This window comes from Lithobates pipiens, unplaced genomic scaffold (assembly GCF_037356315.1).
Source record: "Lithobates pipiens isolate NorthernLeopardFrog02 unplaced genomic scaffold, aLitPip1_a1.2 Scaffold_19, whole genome shotgun sequence".
NCBI lineage: Eukaryota > Metazoa > Chordata > Amphibia > Anura > Ranidae > Lithobates > Lithobates pipiens.
The window spans coordinates 594,936,206-594,945,919 of record NW_027507764.1 but is presented as its reverse complement, the minus strand read 5'-3'; positions in this window follow the sequence as shown (position 1 = coordinate 594,945,919).

Sequence of the window (9,714 nt, the reverse complement as noted above, 5' to 3'; positions counted from 1 at the left end):
CTGTGAGTAGTTGTATGTCTTACCTGGTTTCCTCCACTAGATGGAGTAAGAGCAGCCTGATGCATACTTACATGCCTTTCAATACTAACACGCTCAGTGAAGTGCCTGGTTCTCCAGCTCTCACGTCTCCTTGCAGTCCCTGCCACAATAAAGGTAAAAAAGGGGTCCCACGCAGATCAGGGGGTCCCAGGTCACTCCTTTTGGGTTCTCCTCCCCCCCCCCGGATCCCGCGGTCCTCGTGCATGCGCGCGGGCGCGTGCACGCGCGCCGGGCGCGCTCCCGGCCTAATGGGGAAAGGGGGGGGGTGTGGTTGCCAGCTGTGCACAATCAGGTGCTCTATGCTGTAATGCAGGCGCCAAAACGGCCGATTTAAAAGCCCAGAGCGTCAGGGGACTGTAAGGTGAGACACAGGAGCTGTGGGCTGTAAGCATCCGTGGGATTGGATCCAGGCAAACCCTAAGACACCTACTCGGCATCATATTGTGCAGTTAAGCTAATATTGATTTATTGTGAGACTTTAAGCACAAACAAGTGATTGCATTTTACATTAGTAACTCTGCTTTGTAGCTCAGTACTATGTCTCCTCGTAAGAGGGTTTCAGGGGCAGGTAACAAAAGCACTGGCAGGTCACCGCCTGGGTCCAGGGGTTCTAAAGGTGCATGCAGATTACCATCCCCCTCTGCAAGAGTGGAGCCTGCATCTCAAGACGAGTCAGTGCCCCTTTCAGGCTTTGCAGCCTCTCCTAATGTCACAGCCCCGGTATATGTCACTGAGGACTCCCTTAGGGCTTCATTGGAGAGTTTTGAAGGGAGGATAATGAATTTTATTTCTGCTTCCCTAAAAGATAGCAGAAAAAGGGGTAGATCCCCTCCCTCTGCTGAAATCCCTCTCTCAGACAGTTGTTCTGAAAATGAGGAGAGATCCCTATCTTTGGATAGGGATCATGAGCAGTCGGATCAGTCAGAGGATGAGGAGTTAGTCCCCTCCTCCCAGGCACTCAGAAAGCAGGTGCAGTATTATACTGAATTGGTGCGTACCACATTCAGAATGCCTGCTACTGAAGTCGCTACATCCTCTGTCTCTTCCCTGGGAGTCAGGAAAGCCCCACAGACTGCCTGTTCCTTTCCAATTCATCCTTTAATGGCTGACTTGATGTATGAGGATTGGGGACATCCCGATAAACTGTTTTCTCCTCCCAAGAGGTTTTCTATGTATTATCCCGTGGAGGAAAGTTTCACCAAGAAATGGGGGGCCCCATCTGTTGATGCGGCTATCTCTTGTGTGAATAAAAACCTAACTTGTCCTTTGGATAATGCGCAGGTATTTAAGGATCCAGCTGACAAAAGGCTGGAAACCTTGTTAAAAGCCTCCTTTTCCATGGCCGGCGCTGTGGTGCAACCTACAGTCGCAGCCGTGGGGTTGTGTCAGTTCCTTAAGGAACAGGTTAAACAGATGTTTGAACTCCTTCCTAATGAGGAAGTAGAGAAATATGCAGAAATGCCTCACATCTTATGTTTCATAATTGATGCGATTTTGGATTCTGTCCAACAAGCATCACGTTTGTCCCTCATGTTGGTACACATGCGTAGGGCTCTATGGCTAAAGAATTGGGCTGCTGAGATGTCATGCAAAAGCATTTGGCTGGGTTCCCGTTTAAAGGGGAACGGTTGTTTGGAGAGGAATTAGATAAATTCGTCCAAAATATTTCGGGAGGTAAATCTACTCTCCTTCCAGTCAAGAAGAGTAAACGTCCTTCATTCAGGCGTACTCTTTCTCCCGAAGCATCAAGCTCTAAACAGTGGCGACGGCCTTCTCAGCCCTCCGCTGCTAGAAAGCCTCAGGGCCGAGCCCAGGGACAGAAAAAGACTTGGGGGCGGAAGCCTGCCAAGCAAACCTCCAAGACCTCCTTGTGAAGGGGCGCCCCCGCTCGGCCGAGTGGGGGGAAGGCTCCTGCAGTTTGCAGGCGCCTGGCGGGAGGAGATTCAGGACAAATGGGTGATCTCTTCAGTATCTCTGGGCTACAGGCTAGAGTTTCAGGAGATTCCACCTTCTCGTTTTCTAAGGTCAAGGATCCCCAGGGATCCGATAAAGCAGAAACCGCTATTTGTGGCCTTAGATCAGTTACTATCCCAGGGTGTGATAGTAGAGGTGAGCCCGAAAGATCAGGGTTCAGGTTTTTATTCGAATCTCTTCACCGTTCCAAAACCAAACTGAAGTGTCAGACCTATCTTGGATCTGAGAGACTTAAACCGGTTTCTACACATCCAGACCTTCCGGATGCAGTCAATACGCACTGTGCTCTCCTCCCTACAAGGAGGAGAATTCATGGCATCAATAGATATCAGAGACGCATATCTTCATGTGCCAATATTTCCCGCACACCAGAAGTTTCTGAGGTTCGCGGTAGAGCAGCGCCATTTTCAATTTGTGGCCCTGCCGTTTGGCCTAGCCACGGCCCCCCGAGTCTTCACGAAGATTCTAGACCCTCTCTTAGCAATCTTAAGAGTTCAGGGCATAGCCGTCATGGCTTACCTAGACGACTTACTTCTCGTAGAGAGAACTGCAACATGCCTAAGTCGCAGCGTCACCAAAACGCTAGAACATCTGGGCCGCCTAGGTTGGATTATAAACCTAGAAAAGTCGTCTTTACAACCGACCACCAGGTTGGATTACCTGGGTCTGATTATCGACACCGCTCAAGGCAGGGTGTTCCTTCCAAAGCCAAAGGCCTTGGCCATTGGAGATCTGGTGCACCTGATTCTGGGCAGAAGATCTTCCTCCATTCGGTTGTGCATGAGACTGTTGGGAAAAATGGTCGCCTCTTTCGAGGCCGTTCCATTCGCCCAGTTCCACTCAAGGCCCTGCAAGGATGCATCCTTGCGATTTGGAACAGGAAGCCCCAATCCCTGGATCTTCCTATGCGTTTATCCCCTCGGGCACGCAAAAGTCTTGTCTGGTGGTTACAGACCGAAAATTTGCTGAAGGGCAAAACCTTTCTTCCCCTCTCGTGGAAGATTGTCACCACGGATGCCAGCCTGACAGGCTGGAGAGCCGTGTTACAGGGAACATGCTCGCAGGGAAAATGGTCTGCGACCGAAAGTCTGCTGCCCATAAATATCTTGGAGATTCGGGCAGTTTACATGGCACTCAGAGAGTGGTCTCACAGACTGCGAGGTTTCCCGGTTCGGATTCAGTCCGACAATGCCACCGCAGTGGCTTATATCAATCACCAGGGCGGTACCAGAAGTCTGGTGGCCCAAAAGGAGGTGAATCGCATACTTGTCTGGGCAGAAGAGCATGTGCCGTGCCTCTCTGCAGTCTTCATCCCAGGAGTGGACAATTGGCAGGCGGATTATTTCAGCCGCCAGCAGTTGTGCCCAGGAGAATGGGCTCTGCACCCCGATGTGTTTCAGGACATATGTCACAAGTGGGGCACTCCAGACGTGGATCTGTTTGCGTCCAGATTCAACAGGAAACTGGACAGCTTTGTATCAAGGACAAGAGATGCACTTGCTCAGGGGTCAGATGCTCTGACGGTTCCCTGGGATCAGTACAATCTGATCTATGCCTTCCCCCCGAGCCCGCTGCTATCGAGGTTCCTGGGAAGGGCCAAGAGGGAGACGAAGCCGGTCCTTCTAGTGGCCTCGGCTTGGCCCAGGCGACCATGGTTCGCAGAAATCATGAAGTTGGCAGTGGGCAGGCCATGGACCCTCCCTCTCCGGCCAGATCTGCTCTCACAGGGCCCAATTTACCATCCTGCTTTACGCAGTCTGAATTTGACGGTCTGGCTGCTGAGACCCACATTTTGAGAGGCCGTGGTCTTTCGGGGCCAGTCCTTTCCACTCTGGTCAATGCCAGAAAACCGGCCTCCAGGCGTATCTATTACATGATCTGGAGGACATATGTTTCCTGGTGTGAACCCAGGAGATGGCATCCTAGAAGGTATGTCATTGGCAGAATCTTGGCCTTTCTCCAGTCAGGCCTTGAAATGAATTTGGCCATAAGCACCATCAAGGTGCAGATTTCGGCCCTATCGGTCTTTTTTCAAAGATCGCTTGCATCGCATTCCCTAGTACGGGCTTTTATCCAGGGGGCTATGCGGATGAGACCGCCAGTCAAACCTCCGGTATGCCCTTGGGATCTGAATTTGGTTCTCTCGGCCTTAGAAGCCCAACCATTTGAACCTTTGCATCTGGCTTCTTTGACTCCCCTGACAAAGAAGCTGGTTTTCCTAGTAGCCATATCCACGGCTAGAAGGGTATCAGAATTGGCAGCTCTTTCCTGTAAAGAGCCCTATTTAATTATCCATAAGGACCGAGTGGTCATGCGTCCCAACAGGTCCTTTCTACCTAAGGTAGTTTCAGGTTTTCACCTGAATCAGGATATAATCCTACCATCCTTTTTTCCAAATCCTCAGTCCACAGAGGAAGAATCCTTACACACTTTAGATGTGGTTAGAGCAATCAGTCTTTATCTTCAAGCAACTGCTCAGATAAGGAAAACTGACTGTTTATTTATTCTGCCAGAAGGCCCTAAAAGGGGGTCAGGCAGCGTCAAAGTCCACTCTCTCAAGGTGGATCAGACAGGTTATTTCTCAGGCCTATGACTTAAAGGGGAAGATTCCTCCTTTTCAGGTGAAAGCGCACTCTACTGGGGCTGTCAGTGCTTCTTGGGCAGTGCATCACCAGGCCTCCCTGGCTCAGATCTGTAAGGCTGCGACTTGGTCATCAGTCCACACATTCACCAGATTCTATCAGGTGGATGTCAGAGGGCAGGAGGATATCGCCTTCGGGCGCAGTGTACTGCAGGCTGCAGTTTAGGTCCTCAGGTCCCTGGCGGTCTATGTTTATGATCTGTGTCTCCCTCCCCTCAACCTGAGCATTGCTTTGGGACATCCCACTATGTAATGAAGCTCCTGTGTCCCGTGATGTATGATCAAGAAAATGGGATTTTTATATACAGCTTACCTGTAAAATCCTTTTCTTGAGAGTACATCACGGGACACAGGGCTCCCGCCCCTCTTGGGTTTTACGTGGTTCTTATTGCTTTGCTACAAAACTGAGGTGCCTCCCGGATGGGAGGGGTTATATAGGGGAGGAATTCTCCTTAATTAGGGTCAACCAGTGTCCAATCACCAGAGGTGCCTATATAACCACTATGTAATGAAGCTCCTGTGTCCCGTGATGTACTCTCAAGAAAAGGATTTTACAGGTAAGCTGTATATAAAAATCCCATTATACATGGTGATCATATCCCCCCTTATGTATTTATACATGGAGATCATATCCCCCCTTATATATTTATACATGGAGATCATATCCCCCCTTATGTATTTAAACATGGAGATCATATCCCCCCTTATGTATTTATAAATGGAGATCATATCCCCCCTTATGTATTTATACATGGAGATCATATCCCCCTTATGTATTTATACATGGAGATCATATCCCCCCTTATGTATTTATACATGGAGATCATATCCCCCCCTTATGTATTTATACATGGAGATCATACCCCCTTATGTATTTATACATGGTGATCATATCCCCCCCTTATGTATTTATACATGGAGATCATATCCCCCCTTATGTATTTATACATGGAGATCATATCCCCCCTTATGTATTTATACATGGAGATCATATCCCCCTTATGTATTTATACATGGAGATCATATCCCCCCCTTATGTATTTATACATGGAGATCATATCCCCCCTTATGTATTTATACATGATGATCATATCCCCCCCTTATGTATTTATACACGATGATCATATCCCCCTGACGTGGACATTTCTCTATACGTTACAAATAATAAGTAATAAAGCTCCCTTTCACCTTTTGGTGTAATGGATTTTAGTACATTCCTATTCCCGTGTAAATCAGACATAACCACCGTCCTCACATCCTCGGCTCCACCGACAGCCAGACTTGTTCCTGCAGAGCCTGTGTTGTCTATTTATAATAGTAATCACAATAGAGATCGATGGCTTTGCAATCGGCCAATCAAGCACAGGCATTCCTTCAAACAGGAGGAGTCATACAAATCTCAGCCAATGCACAATGACTAGGGGAGTGTATGGGCGTGTCTGGACATGGGTATAAGTGAAGGCGGGCCCACATGGTGGCGTACCCAGTCGACCCTGCCCCCCTCTGACACAAAGGGACTTCCAAATGGTTTCCCTGTGGCGTCAGAGGCGGCAGGGCCACCCAGGTATGTAAATGGATGGCCCCGCCCCCTCTGACACCACAAGTAAGTGTTGTAGGGATGAGGATCATATCCCCCTCATGTACTGTACAATATGTGCAAAAATGCAGGATAAACTGGAGTTGAAGGGACCAGATGGGAAGAGGGAACCAGGACTGGGATCAGGTAGAAGGGGAGCAGAAAAGGCAGCAGGGTACAGAATGCAAGGAAAGAGCAAGATCAGGAGCAGAATAAACAGCACAGAGTATCTGGCTCGCAAAGCAAAGCACTGATGCAAAAGGCACTAGTATGGGAGAAACTAAATACCCTCCCAGCAGCCAGCATCGGGTGGACACTGATTACTAGAAACTGCTGGGAGACACCTGCTGGTAGACACCAGAACTGCAACCTCCAGCGCTGGGAAGCACCGTGCTCCAGGTCCTGACAGGTATGTAATATTTTTATATTGTGATCTTCTACATCAGGGGTCTCCAAACGGTGGCCCAGGGGGGGCAGATGCAGGCTCTTTACCTGTCTTTATCTGGCCCTTGGGGCACTATTCATCCCATTGATATGAGGCACTATTCTGCAGACTGAAATCGACCACGGGGCACTATTTCTCCCACTGACACCAAAAATTGGGAACTATTCCTTTCCCACCGGCTACAGTCCGGCCCCTCCTAAAGTCTGAACTGGACAGTAAACTGGCCCTTTGTTTAGAAAGATTGGAGATTCTCCTTTTCCATATGAAACTTCCATCCCTCAATGATACGATTCCTAAAGAAGCCACCAAAATGCCCATGGAGGTACATCAAACCATCAACAAGTTATACAGAAAAAACAAACAAACATACTCTTGACAAAAATATTTCTTGCTGGTTGCCAAGTAGTACATGACTATTGAAAAGAAATTCTATTTAGGATAAGCTCAGACAAAGTGTTGGCTCTACAATCTGTGTGCAGAAAAGCAAGTGATAGAAAAGTTTCTTATTTTGAGTTATTGTGCTGAGATTTATGTGTGTCTGCGGCTCAGTATTGAAGCACATTATGTGGCTGTGAGGACTCTGGCATATGTGTGCAGTGTATAAAGCAAAAAGTTTACGCTTCGATTTAACCATGACCTCTAATGCCGCGTAATTTCCGACAGCAAAAGTCAGACGGGAGCTTTTCATCATCTATTTCGATCGTGTTGTAGGCCCCATCTGACTTTTTACTTAGAAAATTCTGACGGACCTAGAAAGAGAACATGTTCTAAATTTTTTCCGACAGAACCAATTTCTATCGGGGTAAAACCGCTCGTCTGAATGCATTTCCGACGAACCAAAAACGACGCATGTTTTGAAGCAAATACGAGGCGGGAGCTATTGGCTGCTGGCTATTGAACTTCCTTTTTCTAGTCCCAACGTACGTGCTGTACGTCACCGCTAGGGATGAGCTTCGTGTTCGAGTCGAACGTACGTTCGACTCGAACATTTGCTGTTCGTCCGTTCGGCGAAATCCGAACTCTTGGTCCGTTCGCGCCAAAATTCGTGTGGCGCGCACGGCCCACAATGCACTGCCATGGCGCAGTGCATTGCTGGCTCATGATTGGCCAAGCATGCACTGTGACCCCGCATGCTTGGCCAATCGCAGCGCCAGCAGCGAGGAGAGCCATGATTGGCAACTGGCATCCTGCCTGTGGCCAATCATAGCTCAAGCTGTGTAGTGCACGCCCCACACTATATAAGGCCGCCTTTGAGGCGGCCTCGTGTAGTGTGTTGGCATCTGAAGCAGTGGGTGTTCTGTGTACCTTCAACACAGTTACACACCAATCGTTTTTGGCTGATTTCCTATCTTGCTGTTGTGTAGTGGTTGTTGTCTGTGCCCTGACCGCAGTATACACCACTATATTCACTATTCACTTCACTATATTTATATATCTTTAATAATAGAGCTTGCAGTCAGTAGTGTTAGGAGATAGTGCGTGCTGTCTGCGTGCTCTGTACCCAGTACATACCGCTATATCCACCTACATAGCTGTTCTCTATTTGAGCCCACTTGCCATCTGCAGGAGTTATTGAAAGTTGTGTGTGCTTCCAGCACAGCACAGTATACATCTGTATATACCCCTTTATCTCTGCTGTTTTATAAAAAAGGCATCTGCAGGAGTTAGTGGGTGTTGTGTGCCTCCAGCACAATATAAACTACCCAACTACTGTTTTACCCAACTCCCTTCAGGCCATTACCATGTCTGGAAGGCCAGCAAGGAGAGGCAGACAGGCGCGAGCCAATAAAAGAGGGCAAGCAGGCTCTGTGTCTAGAGACAACAGTGCTGGTCGTGGACGCGGTGCATTGTCATCAGCACGTGGCCATGGGACACGCTTGTCCTTCTTTTCGGCAGCTGGACATGTTGAACCGCAACATGCTGAAGACTTGGTAGAGTGGATGACCAAGCCCTCTTCATCCTCCTCATCCTCTCTCACCCAGTCTCAGGGTACTAGCAAAGCAGCTGCCAACGCATCGTCTTCCCTCCTCTCAATGTCATCATCAGTGACTCCTTCCCTAGACCCACCACGTCCTCCTGAGGAGTCTCCTGAACTCTTTGAGCACAGTGTTGGGTACATGCTCCAGGAGGATGCCCAGTGTTTTGTAGGCTCTGATGATGACACTCAGCTAGAGGAAGGCAGTAGCGTGAGCGCAGAGAGAGGGGATGCTAAAGAAGGACAGCAATCTGGCAGTCATGTTCCACAAGCTGCAGCATACTGCCAGGTTTGCTACAGCGATGAAGAGGGAGGGGATGATGAGGGCACTGACTCCACATGGGTGCCTGGAAGGAGAGAGGAGGAGGAGGAGGAGGAGGAGGCACATGTCCAACGAGGCAGGATGCCCTCCGGGGGCCAGCTTAGGGGCAGCACACCGACTGAATCACACCGCAGAGCTCCGCCTGTGCAGGGCACTGCCTCTGCGCGTTATTCTAAAAGTTCTTTGGTGTGGGCCTTTTTTGAGACGAGTGCATCAGATCGCACCGCTGCTATTTGCAACATATGTCTCAAGCGTATCTCACGTGGCCAAAACATCAGCCGCTTGGGCACCACATGCTTGACCAGACATATGTTGACCTGCCATGCAGCTCGTTGGCAAGCGTACCTCAAAGACCCACACCAAAGAACAAAGCGGACCTCTCCTTGCTCCTCATCAGCTGGCATCTCCAACCCCACTAGACCTTCAGTCCTCTCTGAAACCTGCTCTGAGAGGAATGAAGGTGTAGAATGAGGTGTGTCACAGCCAAGTGCTTCCGGGAACTCTGCTAGCGGTACACCCACGTCCGATTATAGCAGGCAAATGTCCCTGCCCCAGCTGCTGGACCGGCGGAAGAAGTTTACTCCCAGCCATCCACATGCCCAGCGGTTGAATGCTAGCTTGGCTAAATTGCTAGCACTTCAACTGCTGCCTTTTCAGTTGGTAGACTCGGCCCCCTTCCGTGAGTTTGTACAATGTGCGGTCCCTCAGTGGCAGGTCCCCAAACGCCACTTTTTCTCACGGA